Raw genomic sequence first — 22,725 nt, forward strand, 5'->3', positions numbered from 1 at the left:
ACACACACACACACACACACACACACATACACACACACACGTTGTGTGTGTACCTGTACATACACATGTACACCCACCAGTGAACACCCACTCTCTCTCTCTCTCTCACTCTCTCTCTCTCTCACACACACACACACACACACGTTATATGTGTACCTGTACACCCACCAGTGAACTCTCTCTCTCTCTCTCTCACACACACACACATGTTGTGTGTGTACCTGTACATGTACAACCACCAGTGAACACCCACACTCACACACACACACGTTATATGTGTACCTGTACATACACATGTACACCCACCAGTGAACACCCACACACACTCTCTCTCTCTTTCCCTCTCTCTCTCTCTCTCACACACACACACACACACGTGTTGTGTGTATACCTGTACATACACATGTACACCCACCAGTGAACACCCACTCTTTCTCTCTCTCTCTCTCTTACACACACACACACACGTGTTGTGTGTGTACCTGTACATACACATGTACATGTACACCCACCAGTGAACACTCTCTCTCTCTCTCTCTCTCTCACACACACACACACACACACACACACACACACACACAAAGAGCATGTCATCCTAGATGACAGATATTTAAGCCAACACAGTCCTCAGCCATTTCTAAACGTCCTATGAGGAATTACCCCTGCAGACCTCAGAGACACTATGGACACATTTCCAGAGACAAACACGAGATAGCCTTTGTGACTTCCATAGCTAATCATTCCCCCAAGGAGGAGTGAGCAGGAGAGGACTGATAATTGACTGAGTCAAGGCTGAGCTCACAGCAGGGAACAGGACCTTGTTGCCAAAACAGCTCCAGTGTTTGCAGGTTGGTGACACACGAGTCGATGGTGTCAGCTAAGCCCCCACTTTGAGAGTTCCATAGAAGATGTCTTTGACCCATTTTCTAGGGCTGTGGCGGCAGGAGGAATTTTTGGCCACATCATAAAGAGTTCTGTGGCCACCTCTGGTACAGTGGCTCAGCAAACTGTCATTTTTCCATGATTGGGTTATGAGTCACAAAAGTGACCCCTGCCCCACCCCTCAGCCCCCAGCCCCTATGTTGCAGAAGGCTCAACGTGCGGAGGATGGCTCTAAGAGTGTAGCCTGGCCTCCTCAGCCACAGGCAGGACCAGGGCTGTGTCTGGTCTTCTCTGCCCTCATCTGCTGGCTCCATGGCTGCTTCCATTCTCTTCAGCACTTCATCCTTCCCAGGCAAGAGATCCCTCACCACCTCACAGGCAGTGTGGGTACAGTAGCTTATACCAAGCTTACCGAATGTGTGTTGTCTGAAGACTTGGGAGCTGAAAGGCCCAGCCTGTAGCTCATCTGGGGGTGCTCTATTTGAGAGAGAAAACCTGAAAATGAAAGCGTTCCCAGGGGACTACCTGGAGACACTTGGAGGAATCACATGGACTCTGAGCTCTTGCCTATCAGACAGACAGGGTTGTATTAGCCTGCAGTCAAACCTGGATCCTCTGGGGGTTTCACCTGAGTGTGACCCAGCTCTCTGACAATTTGTCTGGTCAATCCACTATGCCCGGTTTCTGGAGGATCTCAGCCCAGTTTTTGAGCTCCCTGGTGCTTCTGAGGAACATTTGTTCCTACTCCTTCCTAAACTATACCTAGGTGTTTAGCCACTCAGCCCCAAACCCACAGGAACAGTCAAGTGACCTGCTTGAAGAGTGGGAACATTTTCTTCTTGTTGCTAGTGGTTGATTTGAAAGTCTAACTTTTTTCTCCAAAGACCTAGGTCATTGCCTTGATTCTGGAGGGACTCAGGACAAGCCTAATATCCTATCTGTTTAGGAACATGGGGGACCTTGACAGTGCCTGTGAAGTGATGAAAGGTACCCACTGCCCCTCCCCAACATACCACTCCATGCTGATGTCTGTCAGAGGAGTGGTCTGGGAAGCAAATTAGCCTCAAAGCCTTGGCCTGTCCTGTAGGGAAAAGCTTTCTCAGCAGGGGGAATTCAGGAAGGTGGCTCAACCATCTGGGAGGTAGGAGCTACACTGGGTGGGCACTGTGCCCAGTGCCAGTTCAGAGGAAGGCTTGTCAGATGAATAATGGTAAATGGTGTGCAAACCACAGCCAAGAGACTGAGAGGATACCCGAGAACCACCACCTGCCCTCGGGAAAAGCAAGTATCTGCCTTCGTGTGGAAATTTCTGAGACAACACAGCTGGGCTAGCCCTTGACGTGACTGAAACCTTCGCTAGACTTACTTTTCAGTTTCTCACACTTCCCCACCTTAACTGACAATGCTGACCACAGCCAATACCCATCTCGGTAACTCGAGGGCATGGTAGGGCTGGCTCTTTTTTATTGAACCGAGCTGAGGAGGCAGGAATAGCTGGAGATAGGACCAAGCCTGAATGTTCCCTGGTTGTCATGTAAGCAGAAGTCTCACAAGTCAACTGCATTTCAGTGTCTTGTTCTTTTTGGGATGGGTTGAGGGGGTCAAGCAACTTGGTAAGAATAGCCTCATCTATACAGTCTGACCTCAGTTTCTGACCCTATTGTGCTGCCAAGACTCAGCAGTGCTCTATTCAATAATTCACCCTTGTTAAATCCACCCATGCTCTGGGCACTTGGGAGCAATGAGTAGAGGATGCAGAAAAGTATCCAGGATATATCTATATCTATATCTATATCTATATCTATATCTATATATATATATATCATATATATCTATGTGTGCATGTATACATATATGTATGCATGTATACATATATACATATATGTGTGCATGTATACATGTGTGTGTGTTTGTGTGCATGCTGGATATGATGGTACACACCTGTAATGCCAGCATTGGAAAGACAGAAGTAGGCAGATCTCTGAGACTGATCTGAGGCCATTCTGATCTACACCGTGAGTGAGTTCTAGGCCAGCCAGTGACTCACACTGAAGCCATGTCTCAAACAAAACAACAAAACAAAACAAAACAAAACAAAATGAAAAAAGTTTTAAATTTTAAGTTATAGTTTTAAAAATTAAAAAGGAAACACATACCCTGCTTGGCTAGAGAGATGGCTTGGCAGTTAAATGTGTGTACTGCTCTTGCAGAAGACCCAAGTTTAGTTCAGAGCACCCCATCAGGAGACTCACAGCCACCTGTCATTCCAGCTCCTGGAGATCTGATGCCCTCTTCTGGCCTTCATGGATGTCTGCACTCATGTGCACATACCCACACGTACACAAAACTTAAAGTAAAATAATTTGTCGTAAACATGTAAACATAAATCATAGAAGATACAAAGTTAAAATAAAGAAAGCCTTTAACAGCTTGGGAGGAGGTAAGTGCAGAGAAAAACAGAACAGTGGTGTCCTTGTTAGGGGTTACTGTTGCTGTGGTGGAAACACCATGACCAAAAGCAGCTTGAAGGGTTACTTGGACTTACACTTCCACATCGTGTGCATCACTGAAAGAAGCCAGGACAATGACTCAAACAGGGCAGAAACCTGGAGGCAGGGGCCATGGATTAGTACTGCTTACTGGCTTGCTCCTCATGGCCTGCTCAGCCTGCTTTCTTTGAGAACCCAGGACCTCCAGCCCAGGGTTGGAACCACCCACCTGTGCTAGGCCCTCCCACATCAATCGCTAATCAAGAAAATACTCTACAGGCTTGCCTACAGTCTCACCGAGGGAGGCAACCTTCTCAATTGAGGTGTCCTTCTCTCCGTGGCCATAGATTGCGTCAAGCTGACATAAAATTAACCAGGACAGATGGGTTGGGGGATGTAAGTCAGTGGTAGAGTGCTTACATAAAGAAACAGGAAAATAAGTGGGGGCTGGTGCCTGGGAGTGACGTCAGAAGAGGCTGAAATCCTGAGTACTGTGGAAGTGAAAAATCTCTAAAGAAATAACATCTGGGCTGGAGAGATGGCTCAGAGGTTAAGAGCACTGACTGCTCTTCCGGAGCTCCTGAGTTCAATTCCCAGCAACCACATGGTGGCTCACAGCTATTTATAATGGGATCTCATGCCTTCTTCTGGTGTATCTGAAGACAGCGACAGTGTACTCACATACATAAAGTAAATAAATCTTTAAAAATAAGAAAAAAAAAAGAAATCACGTCTGAGCAAAGATTTGAAGGTAGTCAAGGAGTGAGAAAGAGGGACTAGGCAGTGCAAAGGCCCTGGGCATGTGTTCTCAGAACAGCTCAGAGGTCATTGTGGTTGGAAGAATGAGCAAATGGAACCAGGAGGTTGATGGGAGGATAAAGGGGAACTTGTAGGTCACCACAGGATCTGCACCAAAGCCCAGAGAGTTCCGAAGAGAGTAGCACTGTAATGGGAACACCCTGGTTGCTACATTGAGACTTGCCTGAGAGCAGGGTGCCGATGCAAGTGGGTATTAGCCATCAAGAACCGTGGCTTGACCTACTGCGGGACCAGTGGTGAGAAATGTTAGATTCTAGATATGCTTTGGGATTGGTGACGGATATACACATGACAAAGGTAGTAGAGTCAAAGGCTCTGAGAGCTGTGTCCTGAGTCACTGGCAAGACAGACTTGACTATAGTAAAACTATAGTAAAATGAGGATGGATAGAATGGGGGGGCTAGAGGGACTGCTCAGCTCAGAGGACTGGGGTGTGCCTCAGTTGTCAGAGTGCATGCCTAGTACACATGAAGCCCTGCATCTGATCCCTAGAATTGCATATCACATGTATGACGCTGCTCATCTAGAGTGCCAGCACTCAGGAGGTTGGAGGCAGGAGGATGAGATAGTCAAAGCCATCCTTAGCTACATAGTGAGTTTGTAACCAGCCTAGACTTCATGAGAGACCTGCCCGAGAGGGGTTTGAGGGTGAGAGGCAGAGACAGTTAGAGACAGGGAGACAGAGAGACAGACAGAGCGACAGACTCGGAGAAAATGAGAAGTTACAGGGCGTTGGCAAGATCCACCAGCAGAACAGGAGTTAGACCCAATGCTAGCCCCAGAACCACTGTCCCCCATTCATCATGCGTGCATCTGGATGAAGTGCGAGCCACGGTGTGTCCCCAGAGGGTTTCTATAGCTTATGATCTAAAGGCAAAAGAGCCCCTACTGGGTAATTTCCTTGTCTTCAGAGGACTTTGCCGTTGACAAAAGGGTCTTAAGATCTGTCAGAGGTTTCTCAGCGATGCTTACATAGGATGCGTGGCTGAGAAGTCTTTGTGTCACTGGCATTCCACCATCCAGGCAGTCCCCATCTGTGTCTTTGCCCTTTCCTTATCTGTCTCTAAGGTGTCAGAGAACAGGAGGTGTGTCCTCCCGTTTGTCCCCACGACAGCAGAGTGGAGGCTCAGGGACAAGCACCTCATCCACATCCCCAGAGCCGCTCTGATTGCCCTGTAACTGTTGACAGATCACCAGAGACATGAGACTTCCACTTTCTGGTGAGGAACAAAGGCTCAGAGATGCATGTTCTGTGGCTTCAGCGAGTTAGCTCACGGCAAAGGGCTTAGCAGCACTGTGCCTCTCAAATGTCTGATAGACGTTAGTCATGGTTTTTTTTTTTAATTTACTTTTTATTTGTCGTGTGTGAGCGCATGTGTTCACGCATGCGTGTGCGTATTGCTACATTGCTTGTCTGGACCACGGAGGACAGTTTGAGAGAATTCTCTTCTTCTATCAGGCTTGGCCAGCACCACAATCACCTGCTGAGCCATTTCTTTGGCTCAATCATTGTTAACAGCATCTCAGCAGTTCACAAAGATGTCTTCTGTGAGGTAGAAAGGGAAGCTGTTCCTCTGGAAGTTTCTCCTATCAAAAGCTGCCGTAACACCGGATGACAACTTTCTCTGAGTTCCTTTGATCATTTGACTCTGGGTGACTATGGTTGCTAAGTGTCCAAAACGAAAGAGGTTGCATTTCTATAAGGAAATGGATCCACACTTGATTCTGTTCGCGGAGAGCCCGACCAGTTGGAATGACCATCTGTACAGAGGAGATGCTCAATATTTTCTTGTTTGAAATGTTCAGTGATAAACTTGCATCATTAAGACGATTTGTTGGTACCTCTCCCCGCCCCCATTTCCACATTTGTGTGTATATATAGGCCAGAGTTCAATGCCAGGGGTCTTGCTTGATTGCTCTTCCCCTTGTTTTTTAGGAGGCAGGATCTCTTACTGACTCTGGAGCTCAAAGGTTGGTAAACTCCAGGGATATTCCCATCTCAGCCTCAGCAGGGCTGGGATAACAAGTGTGTGCCGCCATGCTTGGTTTTTGAGGCTAATTTTTACGATGCCTTGGAGATGTTCCAGTGTGACTGGATGTTACTTTGGGTGATGAACTATGTTCAGTGGTGACAGTTGCTTTGTTTGAGAGTCAACTAACCTTGTTATGATTCAGGTGGGACAGGATAGATGGGACAAGTGAGTGGGAGTCATTCAGAAAGACAGGTTCCCTTAGAAGAGCTTGGGCCTCTATTTGGTGCTCAGTTTAGTTCAACTCCTGAGACATTGTTGCTCTCTTCTCTGCTTGGTCGGATGAAGGTTCCAGGCAAATTGGGACATCTTTGAGAGTTCTGGGATCACAGGATTTTTGTATCCAAGGGTTCTGCTTGAGGCTCTCCCGTAGAGCTAGCACACCTGAGAACAGAACTCTTCTGGACTGGCTACATTCTGGAGATGTCCTGGACACCAAGCACTACATCAAGAGAGTCTCAAATAGGCAGGCTCTCTTGGGCTGTAAAGGAGGTCATGAGGCAGGCCATCTTTCCAAGGGGTCCCTCAAGGAAAGTATATAAAGCTATAGAAGGCCAACATCCTCATACTCGTCTTCCAAACTGGAGTATCAGTTTCTGGCTGCTAGAGTCTCGTCCTGTCTGCACGGTGTTCACTGGGTTCATTCAGAACGGCATTGCCCTTGAAAATGTTACAGTGTCTCATACTCTCTGACTCGTCCCATTCCATTGTGCGATGTCATACCTACTAGAAAGGATGTGAATACCTAGTCACGGGCATCACCCCACCTAGCAGAGTTTGCTGAGGAGAGTGACTTTGATGATCACTTTTGCTCTAACACTGAGTGTTTCCGCAGTGTTCACCTCTCTTCCCTGATGCTCGGTTACATTGTAACTGACCTCACTCCCTGCTACCAGACTCATGTTGGCATTCATGTTGGCATCCCCCGCCCTCTTGCTTTGGGTCCCAGGGACTTAGATGCTCAATGAAGAGGAATTCTCTTGTAGTGGTGAGCAGCGAGACACTGTAGGATGTTGACACTTCTCCAGGGAGTCTTCCTATAAGCCTGCCTGGATCACTAACCTTGTGAAACACCCCTCCTTGTCTCTAACCTGCAGCTGGGAGTTCAGATGCAGTTCAAACCAATAGGATGCCATCTTGGGCATCCGATGAGCAACATCCTGTAGCTTCAGTGGGTGTTGCCCTCAGGTATTAGCCCAGGTCAGAGGCAGGTCAAGTGCCAAGGGTCAGGCGGTGGGCATCAGAGATGGGGTTGACCTCTCTGCATTCTCACAGTTCGTGGTAACAGGGACAGAAAGATCCAGGCTAGATCTCGAGACCAACTCCGTGCTAGGGGTGTAGTTCAGTTTGTAGAATGCGCACTTAACATGCATGGAGCCCTAGGTGCGATCCTTAGTGCTGTATAAAACCAGAAGTGGTGTTGCATTTCTATCATCTAGCACTGGGGAGGTTGAGGCAGGAGGATCAGAAGTTCCAGACTCACCTGGGCTATATGAGACCCTGTTTCAAAAGGTCAAATCCAAGGGAGCAATCCCTAAAAGTGAAACAGTCCAGCTAGGCCAGGCCTCTGAACCCCTGCTCGCCATCTGCCCCACTTCCTTCTATGCAGGGACATTTGACAGTAGCCCCCAGAGTATAGGCCAGCCAAGGGACAAAGGTTAGGGAAGTTGAGGCAAGGAGATTTCATATTCAAGGAACTTGATCCCTGGGTCCACCTCCCTCTTAAGCCCAACTTCTGCCCACTTCCTTCCCCTCTACAGTCTTCTCCCACTTTGTGCCTTTCCCTCTATTCCAGGCTATCACCTGGCAGGGCACAGACTTCTGGACTACACAGCCAGAGCACTCCTTCAAAGCATCTGGAATATCAGGCCTCAGCCAGATGTTGCCTCCTCCAGAAGGCAACAGGTACTCCACCTAACACCTCCCCATTTATCATCTCCATCCCTTTCGTTCGATGCTAAGAATTTATCACCTCACCACGTCCCCGTCTTTTCCCTTTGCCATCATGTAAACTCCAAGAAGGAAGAGAGCAGAAACTTTTGTTTAATTTTCTACATTGCCTCAGAACCCAGAATGGTGCCTCAAACATAGCAGGTGCTTGGTGTTTAGTGAATAGACATGCGGTTGGGTTCATTCTTCAGAGGATCCATGTGGCCAGCTGCTAGGCTGTCAGGCTGTCCCCAGGTGTTCAGGATGCTGCTGTGTGGAGAGCACTGTACCCTGCGATCCCAGAAGACATGGGGCAAAGGCCTCTTGGTCTGGAAGCAGCTGACCAGTAGGTTATAGGACTTTTTCAAAGCAACAGGAAGGCATACTCTGGAGATAAGAAGAATGGGAAGGAGGCAGAGACTGGAGAACAGAGGAGAGCAGGCGCTCCGGTGCTTCTCCCTGGGGATGCCCAGACCTCAGAGGTTGGCCAGCAGCCCACTCGCTTCCTGTGGAAGAGCTAGGAGAGGAGATCCCCTCTGAAGGCCCTTAAGCTGGGGCTGCCCCCACGAGCTTCACTCGTCCTCTCAAGTGGTCAAGAATCAACCTTCTATATCTTGTGTGCTCATGCACGGTCACTTTGGGGGTTGCCCTGGGGTCGTGGCAGTATCAGATCCATGCATGTTCTACCCCTGGCTCCCCTCCCCCTCTTTTTAGTCTTTCCTTTGGTAAAATGGGCTTTATCACACTGGCAGGTATGAGGGAGCTCCCATCTCCAGGATGAGTGAAGGGCTAGAAGGCTGAGATCCAAGGTTGAAGAGACAGCCTGGGTTGGGGGAGGGTGAAGAGTCAGCCCCAGGGCGGAGGAGGGTGACAGGAAGAGCTCAAGCTGAAGTTTGCACAACAGGTGGCCCCAACATCTAGCTGGCAGCAGTACAGTGTCCCAGGGTTTGGCATGTTTTTCAGTGTCACGTCCTACTGGTCTGCGCTGAGTGGCAGGAGTGGGTCAGATAGCACCCGATGCACTTCAGGAGCCTCGTGTCAGGTTCTCCTTCCCGCCACTCTCTGGGTGTGTTATTCCAGACAGGTCATACACCTCTGCTCACAGCTTCGATGACATCATCTGTGAGATGGGGTCATGCCCCTCGTCTTCCGTCCGTCTTTCTTTCTTTCACATGACTGTGGTGAGTCTTAAAGAAATAACGGAAGTCATTCCAGTGACTCCTGGGCTTCAGCTCCCCACTTCTATCAGGGTCATCATGTAGGGGTAGTAAGGATGTCTGGGGATATAAGCTAAGGAAGCTAGAAAACCACTATCCTGACTCAGTGACTTGCCCCACCCTGGCCTCTGGCCCAAATTCTGGAGGCTTTAGTCAGGAAGTAGGGGTCTGTTTGCCCAGGGCTGGGGTTTCCCTGTAGGAAACGGCACAGCCTGATAGAAAACTCTTAGAAACAAATAGATATAATCCTGCCTGGGAACTAGGAGCTGCCAGAATGGTCGGGTGGACCTGTCAGACTTGTCCCTTCGGGGAAACCCAGGCATGAGCTGTCATCTGAATCTGTTCCTATCCACCCTGCTCTAGTGAGGCCCTGGGTGGAGCTCAGCACAGGACAGCTGATGTGGCCTGTAGGCCTGAGGCTGCCCTTCTTGGAATTCTATCTATATCCAGCCATCCAAAGGTCCCCAAGTCAAGCCCAAAGTATCAGGGCTTGTACTCACATCATCCCCCCATGGGCCCTGCCTGCCGGAAGACTACCCTGCCAGCAGATGCCCCCTCACCCTCACACTGAACTGTTCCCTCCAGGATCAGGGGTGTTTTCATGGAGACCTCACCTCTTCTAAGCTGCCCCAACTGGGTCTCATTGTCTTCTGTGACCAGTTCTTAATTGGCTTCCTCTGCAGCATCCCCTTTCTCTGTTCAACTTCTAGCTTAGCAAATTTCTTGGGCTAGGGTTGGTCCCTTCTGTTTTCCTGTTCTGGAGGGCTCAGGTCGATGGTCTAGAAGCCACAGTGTGACTTTCTAACCCTCTAACCATAATCCTTGTCCCTGATCTTTCTTAACCTGCCTGACCTGCCACCTCATGAGCAGCACCTCAGACAAGTGGTATCTAAGACATGGCTCTGCTCGGCCTTCTTCACCATGGGGCCATCTTAACCACGAGCCAGAAGTCTCTGATCTGACTTTAACCTATCCCTGTTAAGCTCTTGCTAGAACATCTAGAATGAATGGATGAATGAATGAATGAATGAATGAATGGCTCCTTGCAAGGCAATCCCCCATGGGTATACTTACTATCTCCAAGAAGATGACTCTTCCTCCCTGGACAGACTTCCCTGATGGTACCTACTCAAGACAACTGTACTCAGGCACAGTAAACCCTAGCCTCTGCCACTGAGATGGGACTGAATATGCTCACTTTTAATAGGAATGAATGACTGTAGGGTGACGTCTCTGGTACTTGGTGGCTGAGACCCAGTAGACATCCAGTATTAAGAGGTGAAAGGGATCATGCCGAAGCGCCATTCCTCTTTAGGAGCCACATGCCTGAGAATGGTAGAATGAGGGTCTTGTCCCAAAGGAAAGAAACTTAAAGCAATGGCATCTCTCTCTCTCTCTCTCTCTCTCTCTCTCTCTCTCTCTCTCTCTCTCTCTCTCCCTCTCTCTCTAATTGGTTTGAGGTTGTTTTTGTTTAACCGATACATGAAACTTAAAAGTTGCACGTGTCAATGGAGTTACCATGCAATGTCTAATACACATTCTCATTGTGTAAATCAGGTGAAATGCATTCATTTTCTCAAAATCCGTTCTAGCATTTTCAAACGAGTGCCCCACAGGTGTCTTCTGCATTTTCTCTAGAGCACAGCAGTGCCCCAGAGCATCTTGCTCCTGTCAGAGTATAATTTAGTCCCGTTGGCCAACCCTTCTTCCTCCCTGCCATCTTCTTGTAACCCAGTGGCACTCCCAGCATCTATGAGATCCATATTTGTAGATTCCGCATACAGATGGGACCAAGGAGTGTTTGTCTTTCTGTGGCTTCTATGTTTCATTGGCCATGATGAGGCCTAGCTCTATCCATGCTAAAAATGGCAGGATTTCTTCTTTTTGATAGCTGAGTAGTATTCCACTGTGTATGAGAATATTTCCTCTATTCGGTCAGTTGATAGGCACTTGGGGTTTTTCTCTAAAGCAATGGAATCCCATTGTAGAGGTTGTAATCAGGTTTCTGACTTACTGGCCTAGGGACCATGATTGTCCATGGCATGTTGAGATAGCCTTGGGAATGCCCCTACAAGATTGGGGCATCCCAGGCCTTTCTTAATAAGTGAAGAATTTCTACAAGCTATTGAGAGATCTTCTAAAGATAGTATTGCTGTCAATCCTCCTTAGGGTTAGTTTGTGCTTAGAAAGTTGCTTAATACAGCCCACACCCACTGATCTTTTGGAAAACTCTAAGGGACCATCCTAAGGATAGCTTCAGTGGTCTTAGCAGGGACCATGGCAGAAGCAACATGGCCATTCAGTTGTTCCTCCTACCTAATCCTGCTTCAGGCCTTCCTTTTCCACAGGACCCAACCACAAGAACTCTTCATGGTAAAGGTCCTGTATGACTCAGAGTCCACTTCCGACAGTACCTAATCTATATACCATCTAGTTCCACGAATGATTGGGAGGGGAGGTGGGTGCAGGGACGTTGTTGGGGTCTTGAGCTGGATTCACCCCTTATCTGGCTATCAGTGAGGACCCATCACAAGAGGCAGGTGAAACAACCTCTGGTGTAATTATTAAGACTTTCATCCATAAAGGATGTGCCTAGCGCCACAGACACTTGATGTGCCAGGGTGGGGGATACCCAGGGGACAACCCCCCCCCACATAGACACACACTCAGAGGAGAAGCAGAGGAGAGATGGAGGGAAGGATTATGAAGAGGGGATGACCAGGAGGGAGACAGTGAGTGGGATGTAAAGTGGATAAGTTAAAATTAAAGGAAATGAAAACTTTCACCCATCTTCATTAGACGATGAGGCATTAGCTCACGCATGGCAGCACGTGTTGAAGAAATGCAGGGAATTCCCTACTCTGAGGATAATGGTATTGGCAAGTTTAACTGAGTCTCAAAAAAAAAAAAAAGGTAATGAAAGGGTTTGAGTAATCATTTGACAACGAAAACCTCTTGGCTCTTACAGGAGAGGAGAAGAAAAAGTCTGAGAATTAAGTCCGAGACTTGCCAATAGCAAAGTCTATGCTGGGGACACATTTTGTGTGTACAGCCCATGGTTTCCAATGTTGGAAGCGTAGCCCTTGAAGGTGGTGGACCCGCTAAGAGGTAACTAGGTCATGGGTGGTGATGCTGCCCTTGGAAAGGGTTGCTACTGGTCTTGTGGAATGAGTCATTTGTTCTCACAAGTGTGAGCGGTTACAAAACATCGAGCCTAATCCATGAATATCTCTTTCTCTCTGAGGTACTATCTTGTCACGTGTCCTCTTGCTGCACACACTCCAGACAAGAGTCCATTCGCCATGATGTAATGCAGCTAGGGGTTTCCTGCCAATACCAGCACCAGGCTCCTTGGCCTCGAAGGCCCCCAAAGCTCTGAGATATAGCTTTTTCTTTGCAAAATATCCATCTTCAGATATTTTGATATAGCAGCAGAAATAGATGGTCTCCAGTGGCTAGACTCCCAACTATATACTCCTATGCCAAGGGCAGCCATTGGAAAAAATTAAGGCCTTTATGCACGATCTAGGGAGCCCTGTTTTATCTGAAAATCTTGAATCCCCAGGCTCCTCCAGAACCCTAGAGCTTCAGAAGTAACCTATATAACTCTCTTGAAAGGTCAGTTCCCTCTTACTTTAAAAAGATACTGCAGAGACTTGGTGTTCTGATCCCACCTCACCTCTTGAACATGAGGCTAATAACTATAGTCACCATAACCTGGCTGGTTGTGCTACATTGATGGTCTAATCTTCTGTGACAAATACCATGACCAAAAGCAACCTGGGGAGGAAATCTTACAGGTTGTGGTCTATCACTGAAGAAAGCCAAGGCAGGGATTTAAGATCAGAAGCTGGAGGCAGGAACTACAGAGGAATGACGCTTACTGGCCTGTTCAGTTTTTGAGGCCGGTTACCTAGGCAATCCCAATCTGGTGCGGAAGACCTTGGGGGAGGGTGTTGGAGAGCCATTGGTCCCCAGTCAATGAAGGAAGCCTGGAAACCCCTGTTTTAATGTCAGCAAAGTAATCAACAGCAGCGATAAATCACATCAATTTGGTGGCAGAGTGGAAAGCTGGACAAGCAAAAGGCAAGTGACCTTTGGTCAGTCATGTCCTTGATCTGGGCTGCTACCAGATCACCAACATTTGAAATGGCTCTTCTCATATACACGAAGGCGTCCAGGAAAATTCCTCAAGTAAGGATCCCAGCTCAAGTGATTTAAAAAACATTGACATTGAAACCAACTATCACAATTGACAACTGAACAAAAGGACCATATATGGAGGAAGGTACGTGCATCCTAGCTATCAAGTGCCAGCAAGAATTGAGAGAGAGTGCATTAGACTGGGTTCTGGACCAACGGTTAAATATAAACACTCATTGTTACAGGAGAACTCTCTAAGGATACAGGTTTTAAAACTAAAGCAAGGCCCAAGGAGGAGAAGGCGCACACATTGATCCAGTGGCCCCTGGAAGCATGGGATAAAGGTGGTACATATTATGCCACATAGACATGCCATAGTTGCTATAGTTTGCTATATGAACTGGGTGTGCAAGTGCGGATATATTAAGCAAGACTGAGAAAAAGTTCGATGGCCTAGAAGAATCCAGAACAGGAAGGAATGTTCTGGAAAGAAAGGCATCAATGTCATCCTCTGCAGGCCAATACCTACAATAGAAGAGGTCTTCAGAGAACTGGTGTTACCTGTTAGTGACAGGATGACAGAATTCTGAAATAACTGCTAAGGATGGTACCCAGATCCACAGATCTGGTGGCCATGTTATGGGTAGCAAAGTTAGAGTGATAGCTATGAGGGCCTGACTCGCAGTGAGTTATGAAGATATACCGTGGAACACAGCATCCCAAGCATCAGAAAAGACAGAGACCAGCAAGTAACTGCTAGTTCTTTTTTAAAAATTAGATTTGTTTATCTTATTTTATGTGTGTGGATGTTTTGCCTGTAGGTATGTATGACCCACCATGCACATGCTCATGAAAGTCCAAAGAAGGCACCAGGTCCCTGGAACTAGTTATGAGCTATGAATGACTGTGGGTCACCATGTAGATGCTGAGAATCGAACCCAGGTCCTCTAAACCAAGCATCTTTCCAGCTCCCACATTACTTTTTCTCTGTAATCAGAAGAATCAATCATGGATGATGCGATGGTTATTTTTACTATTCAGTTTATTACAACCAAGAATCACCTGGGAGGAGAGTCCCAACAAGGGATTCCTTAGCTAAGGTTTGACCTGTCAGCATTTCTCCCCACTTTGTTAATTAAGATGAGAAGAACTTCCCTGAATGTGGACAGCACCATTCCTTGGAGGCTGGGTTCTGAACTGTCTAAGAGTAGAGAAAGTGAGCTGAGTGCTAGCCATCTGTCCCCCTTTTGCACTTGACCATAGATGTGGTCAGCTTCCTGAAGTTCCCTGCTATAATGGATGTAATCTGGAATTGAGAGCTAAAACCCTTCCTCCCCTGAGTTGCTTTTTGTTGTGCAGTGGTTTGAATGAGAATGCACCACACCCATAGGCTCATATATTTGAATGTTTGACCCCTTGGTCAACTGCTGGAACAATTGACTGCTTGGTCAATTGGTGGAACTGCTTGGGAAGGATTAGAAGGTGTGGCCTTATTGGAGGATGTGCTTTGAGGTTTCAAAAGCCTCTGCCATTCCCAGTTAACTCGCTCTCTACCTGGGGCTTGTGGATAAAGATGTAAGCTCTTGTCTACTGCTCCAATGTCATGCTTGTCTGCTGCCATGATCCTTACTATGATGGTCACGGATTGTAACCTTCTGAAACTGTGAGCCCTTAATAAACCTTTTTTTCCACAAGTTGCCTTTGTCATGGTATCTTATCACAGCAATAGAAAAGTAACCAACACTGTAAGTGGTTGATTTTTAACTACAGCAACGGTAATGAAACTAGGGTAGATAATCAATCCAGATATCCTAATAAAATGTCCCCTGCTAAGTGTCTAGTTTGAACAGGTCTAAAAACTCCAAATCTCTTGATTAAAGAAGCAATGAGATATCCCAAAATGAAGGAGCCAGCCTATACAACCACAGCAAGCAGGCACAAAAATGTGCCAAGGGGACATGTCGCCATTTACATAGCTATGCATATGAGAGAGAGAGAGAGAGAGAGAGAGACAGACAGACACACACACACACACACACACACAGTCACAGACACAGACACAGACACAGACACAGACACAGACAGACAGAGACAGATTGACAGAGAGGACAAACATTTGGGGACCATGGAGCTTGCTCGAGTTGGGAGTGTATATGTGTGCTAAGAAGTGGATTCCTGGCTAAAGTTATACTCATCACTACCTGCCAGTCTATAGGCCTTCCTTCCCAGTAACATGATAGGGTAAACACATTACATGATTAATACAACCCCCATATTGGGGTGTGACCTGTACAGTAAGGGTCAAGAGGAAGCCTCCAAGACTTCTCCTTCTTCTAGCTAAAGGAATAAATAGAAATATCTCATTTTGAAGGTACTGGCAGCAGTCAATAACATCACTAAGAATCTAAAATGGAGTCTATGGTATTTCACTTAATTTACCAGATTAACCTTGGACCATGACAGTGGACTAGTACTTGATCATCAAAGTGTAGCCATGGTTGTATCCAATGTGCTTCCCAGAGACTATATCTTTACCACAGTGTATGAACATGGTCTTAGGCAATGGGCCAGTAGCTACCTTTTTCTATCCATTCTGATTATGATTTGCATTCACTTCAGACAAAGAACTTTATATTTCTCGGGCAAGGTTAACTCTCTTTTCCTTCTTTATAAGGTTCTAAGAGGCCTGAACTTCCTGGAACATCCTTCGGAATATCTTCCTGGTTTAACCTACCATTAACATTAGGCCAGTCAAATAAAATTCATGGCCATGGCAAGGCAAAGGCCTCCAGGAGAGGAGCCCTGTGGGCACCAGAGCCAGCCACATCAATAAGCTGCTTAGAGCTCATGATCATGGATCCTGGAGCATGCCAGGAAATTTCTCAGGAAGTATGTGGCAAGTTATGACATCTTGTGCTTCCCTTCCTGAAGAAAGAATATCTGTGGCATGCCCTCTGGGGTGGCAGATGTGACAACCTATTACAGTCCTGGGGTTATTATTCTGACCCATATACCTGGCAGTTACATAAAATCCTGCCACCGTTGGGTGGGTACTTGGGCAGGAACGGTCTATAGTGTTTTTTCAGGGCATGACTCAAATAAGCTTGATTGGCCTAAGACATAACTTGTACAAGGCCCCCTGATCCCAAACTTATCTGTCTTTCTACCTTCTGGTCCCCTGGTCCTCCTTCCCAGGGCCTGTCTGTCACTGAGAATGACTGGTACAGGTCTCAAACCCATGTCTGAAATGTGTATTTATATTTGTGAAACTGACTCCTTGACTCAGGTTATAGGAGGAGAGAGCCACATGGGCCACAAAGATAACTAAATTTATGCTGAAAAGCATCTATATCTATTTTGGAAAACAGCTCCCATCAGACTTCTGAGTTGTGATAAATCTAGAAGGCTTGCTGAAGTATCCAGACAAGACCTATTTATGGTAGGCTCCTCTCAGACCCACTGAATCCAGCAACAGTTGATCATAAGCTAGAAATAGTATATACTGTACTCAACATCAACAGGATTGGAGGTAGTATGAGTTGCACAAGTCCCATGTCATCCATCCCATGACACCCAAACTTTCCTCCTGGCTCACACCTATGGGTTCATGAGTGATCCCTTAATTCCGACAAATGAGGGCCATGCACATGTTCACACATACATGTAGATCTTAAAGAGATCAATAAGATATTTGGCTGTTAGTTGACCATCTCTATCCTCCCATAACCTGGAAGAGTCAATGAGTCATTTTTACAAGATTAAACACACATTCCAGACATGGGTTTGAGACCTGTACCAACAGGTTTTTCTTCAGTGACAGGACCTGGGAAAGAGGACCAGTGGATCAGAAGATGAGGAGACAGATAAGTTGGAGATTAGGAGGTTTTTGTACAAGCTCTGTCTCATATCGATCAAGCCTATTAGGAAGTACAGCATCTTATATACTATTTCCAGAGGAGAAATAGGACAAAGTCAGCAGAAACTGTTATACAATGGGACTAAGTCATACAATGTTGCACTAGGGGAATACAGGGCATCTCAAGACGATTACCCATGAAGCACCAGAACAGGCTTGATCGACAATCACAACCCTACATGGTGGGAAGAGTTGGGCATTTCACAAACACTTGACTCTAGGCTATCACCAACCCTGGATTTATGGATAGAACAAGTTTCTTTTTCATTTATCAAGGCCTCAGTGAAAAAGTCCCAAGGCCCTGGCCCTAGGTTATCACTGCTCCGCTGAGCATGTCCCTTCTCCATACATCAGAGCCTCAGGAAAAGCCTCAGTGGATCAATCCATCCCTCAACAGCTCTGCCTTCCTCTGCAGGGACTCAGCTAACACTGCTGCCCGGGGGCTTTCAAAGTTTTTGGTCTACATGATGCATCCGCAGAGGAGGCGAGAGTCCAAAACCATGCAGTCTGTTGCTTGTCACAGATTCATGACATAAGTGCTGTCAGTCGATAGCACATCAGGCAGCTACCAATGGAAGGCGTCATTGAAAAACAGCATGGACGCATCATTGTACAGGATCCTAGGCTCCTCGAGGACACAATTCTTACAGTAAAGCAAGCATTGTCATAGGAAGCTGTAATCCAGTGGTTATAAACAAACACCTTGAGATAGAAGCAGGCAGGGTCCCTGATGGGACCATCTCTGAATATCTTGGCCTCTCACCACTGCTGGGTGGTCTTGGTCCCCTTGCTTTTTGTAAAACATGGGTGTTGAGGATTTGAACTCAGATTCTTACATAAATATGAGGGGGTCAAGGACGTGAACTCATATTTGTATATAAATCTGACAGGTTACCGACTGAGCTGTTCTCCCAGACTCCCCAGTATTTTCTATTTAGCAGCTTCACCCTGAGCTGAGAGCAGACCTAGAGTCAGACAACTCATAGATGCTGCCAGGATGAGGCAGGTGCTAAGACTGACGGGGAGTAGAAATAGAGAGTAGAAGAGGGAAAGCCTGATGTCCTTGGTAGCTGTGTGATCAGTTCTAAGCTATCACCAACTTTCCCCTTTCCAGTTTCCCCCAGCAAAAGCAAGCCAGTGACATCACAGATGTGCCGGCCTAAGTATTTAAGAAATTGATAAACTTCTGCTAGGGTATTTTGAAGCCACTGGTAGCTTGAAGCCTGTTGACAGTGAGAGTATTTACATCAAGATGGTTGACAGCGTTGCAGGTAAAATATTAGCTAGTTGTCCACAGCTCTGCCCTGAGACTCAGACTTATGGGGAGGGCTTACACAAAGTAGTGGGCCCAAGAGAGTCAGGGACTTAGGGGACAGGTGGATCTCATTAGGAACAGGAAATAAAATAGATGGATGGGGTGGAGGCTAGAACAGGAGAATCAAATGAGGAGGGAAAAGGGAGACAGAGACAAGGGAAGGAGTACAGGAAGAGACATCTAAAACTAAGTACTGATTAAGATGTCATATGGAAACCTAACACAGTAGAAGCTTCCTGAAATATGCATATATGAAGGCAGTCTAAATGAAATCTCCAAATAATGGAGGAGACAGTCCCAACTGGCTATCTCTTGTCACCAAATGAAGCTTCCAGTACTGAGATTGAATGGCATCTAATTGAGTTGTTGGTCGAAAGGGTCCCACGGTAATCCCCAAACAACCCAGACTGTCGCTAAGACGATAGGTTGCTCTCCACGAGTTGATGCAAGGCCCCACACTGAAGACAACACCCACACAACTCTTTGAAGGTGGAGAAGTTGAGCTGGTGCCTACACAGAGCTTTCATTCCTACATTTCAATGTCTTTGGTGCAGAAAGGTAATCTGCATGCTATCAGAAGAGAAATATGAACACCATGCCAGCCACAAACCCTGGAACCCACGGTGGTGTCCTGCTTGCGAGCTATGCTAGCACAATGGAGTTACAAAGCTTGTGGGAGGAACCAACCAATGTCTGATCTGACTTAAAGACCGCTCCACAAGAGAGAACCCAAGCCCAACACTGCTTCGGTGACCAAGCAACTCGAGACTAGACAGCCAGAGGCCTAGGGTAAAACCAAATAACACTGTTAAAAATAAAAATAAATAAGGAAGTGACGGGAACAAATACAGAGCCTCTCATTATGTAGAGAGAACGAGGGCTTGAAACGCTCAGCCCTAAACAGGACGTTTTCATCCAAACCCTTCCCTCATGACTTAAGAAGGCCGGAGGAAGAGAAGGCAGAAAGGGTATAAGAACAGAAGGGATAGGAGACATCAAGAAAACATGGTCAGTAAACCAATATGATCAAAGCTCTTGTGAACTCATACAGACTGAGGCAGCAGGACAGGGCCTGCATGGGTCTGCACAAGGTCCTCTGCTTTCTACTACGGCTTCCAGGTTAGTGTTCCCAGGGAATTTTTGAGTGTGCGAACATGTGGGTCTCTGATTCTTGTGTCTTCTCTTGGGCTCTTTTCTTTATTTGTTTTGTCCAGTTTAATATGTTAGGGGATTTTTTTTGGTGTTATTTCATCTTATTTTAATATTATCCCTTAAAAGAACAAGAAAGAATGAAGGAAACCAAGAAACAAAGAGGTCGTGAGGGGGAGAGAGAAAGGGGAGAAGTAGACCTAACAGCTTATAGGGTAGACTGCAGTAGGTACTGGAATATGTCGCCCAGAATACCATTCAGGAGTCATGAGCTTGTCAGTGTTTACAAGCTCTATTGGACGATGGCAGTTCTTGGCAGCCATTCCTTCTTGGGAATTTCCTGAGCTGAAGAAAATTGCCACATGTGAGGTCACTCTTCCTCAGGCAACTTACATCCAGTTACATGTCAACATGAAGACAGACAGGCTCAACTTCCTCACACCCATCACAGGGAAACTGGCTGTGCTTGGTTTGGAATTCTTCTTTGGATCAGCTGAGATACTTGTCATGACTGCCTTGTAGATGGGGCTCTCTTTTGTTCAGAACTGCTACATCCCTTCCTTCCCACAAACACATCAGTGTTCCTCTTAGAGTCCAGTCTGCAGAGAACCCAGCCTGAGGTGGGCAGCTGGATCCTAAATTTAACATAAAAGTCTCTTCAAAGCAGGAGAGTCTTACCCCTTCCCAGAGAGGGGTGTGTGTGTGTGTGTGTGTGTGTGTGTGTGTGTGTGTGTGTGTGTGTCTTCATGCATTAATATGCATGTACTATACTACGTGAGTGCGTGTGTGCATGCATGAATGCATGTATGTGCATATATGCATACATGCATACTTGTGGGGGAGCATTACAAACCTGGATAGAGGGACCCCAAGAGATTTTCAGTGCCCCTGATCAGTGTGTCCAAAGGGGAACCTTTAAGCCTTCCATGTTCAGAGACAGAACTGTTATGTATTAATGGTGCCTGGCCCCAAACTATCCCAGTGAGAGAAAGGACCCAGAGGTCATTCCATTGGGAGTGGAGAGGAAGGGGGACTGTGAGTTATCCTGCTCCCGTGTCGTTTCTGATGAAGCTATGACTCCAGCTACGGAGCCTCCCCTTCAGCTGTGTCTTCCATGCCAGATACTCTCTACTGCGTCAGTCATGTTTCTGTCATCTGATAAGTTACTGCCCAAGTTCCTAACTGACCTCCACATGACCCTCCCAGCTTTGCTTTCTACTGTGTCTGTCTTTCTGCCCACTTAGCTGCTCCTGCCAGGACCCCTAAGCTTCATCTGCTCCTCATTCACTGTCATGAACCGCTGATAGCCTGCCTCCCTGCAACTGGTGGGCCCTTCGATTGGTTGAGACCTGCTGGGCTCTAAAGGAAGATGCTCCTTCCCACCATGGGGATTCATTTTAGTCTGGAAAACTCGACTGTGGCCCTTCAGTTTGCTCCCAGAGCTCCAGTGTCTGTCTGACCATGATACCCATAGTGCATAAGAGCCTTCGGAATAGCCATGACCAGACACAACCGTAAGTGTAGTCCCCTCTGATTCCTGCACTCGTTGGGATGCACTTCAAGGGGAAGTTGCGTCCATGATAGGGGTGCTACTGTCTATCAGGCCCACAGCCCCGCCCCAAAGCTTGATGGGGTGCAGAACCTTTTGCTTCAGCTTAGGGTTTGGAAAGACCAAGAGAACTAACCTGGAGAGGACCCAGTGGGGGAAGGGACCTGAATTGGAGACCAGGCTTTCTTAGGGTGTGGGGAGAAAGGGGATGGTGAGTTATACTGTTGTTACGTCATTTCTGACTTGGAGCTATGGCCTTAGTAGCAATTGCCATCTCTCTGATCATCCCTCTCTGCACATGACCTCACTCTGGCTAGAGGAAAAGACTGGGCAGATGCCAAGATCTTTAGCCCGAGAGCTTGGGGCTGCCCCAGCTTCTGGGCTGGAGGAAGTATGACGGATTGCCAAAGACCTGGGCTTCTCTCCATTCTGCTGCTTCCTCTGAGAGGTGGTTCCCAAATCCACCAAGTGGGAAAGAGAACCAGCTCCTGTGAGCTCCAGTCCAGAGCAGCCTCCTGGCTCACCTTTCGCATAGATAACAGCATCCTGCCTGTGTTCTGAGTACCTTCTAGAGCTCCTGGGAGGCTTTGCCCCAAAGGCCATTTTACTTCTTAAAAATAAAAAGAAACTTTAAAAGCGTATTTCCTCTTTCTGCCTCTGTCTCTGTCTCTGTGCACGTGCATGTGTGTGGGTGTGTTCTCACTCATGCTGAAGTGTGGAGGTCAAAGGACATCTCTGCCTTCTTCCACCACATGGGTCCTGGGGAACTGGTTCCAAGACATCATCCTCGGTAACAAGCACCTTTGCCTGCTGAGCCATCTTGCCAACCCACAAAGAGCATTTTCTAAACCTTGGAAGCTTGGCAACACCTCTCCTGCACTATTGCCTTAGATCCGTGAGTGTTTCTTTGAATCAGAGGAAGCAAAAGGCTCACTTCATCACTGGGAACGAGCCATATGTGGGACCTGGAAGGTGAGGGGCCTCCTTGGACCTGAGGGATGGGGTAGAAAGCCCTATCCTTAGAAGAGCAGGTGGCAGTGAACCTCTAGGACCAGAAACAAGCTCCCGAGTAGATGTTGAGGAAAAGGTACAGGTGGGACATCTCCTACCTCTCTGGATCTTACTCTGTCTCGCTGGGAGCCAGATGTCGGCTCCTTGGCTGGAGTGTGTTCCAGGCAGAGAGGTAGGTGAACAGAACTGGGTCTGGCTTCTGTTCCCGGGGCTTAGGACTGGTGTGAGGGAAACTGTGAGGGCAAAGTGGGAGAGCAGTGTCTTGTGTCAAAGGGC

The 22,725-nt window shown here is 47.2% G+C and overlaps 1 long non-coding RNA gene across 1 annotated transcript; it reads left to right on the forward strand.

Moving 5' to 3' along the window:
• Positions 1–9,118: 9,118 nt before the first annotated feature.
• On the forward strand, positions 9,119–14,299 carry LOC148002871 (uncharacterized). Its single transcript, XR_015632388.1, has 3 exons — positions 9,119–9,330; positions 12,335–12,474; positions 12,611–14,299. It is a non-coding gene; the product is annotated as an uncharacterized LOC148002871 (long non-coding RNA).
• Positions 14,300–22,725: the final 8,426 nt, after the last annotated feature.

The sequence above is a fragment of the Rattus norvegicus genome, chromosome 10 (genome assembly GCF_021556685.1).
Source record: "Rattus norvegicus strain SHRSP/BbbUtx chromosome 10, alternate assembly SHRSP_T2T, whole genome shotgun sequence".
Classification (NCBI taxonomy): Eukaryota; Metazoa; Chordata; class Mammalia; order Rodentia; family Muridae; genus Rattus; species Rattus norvegicus.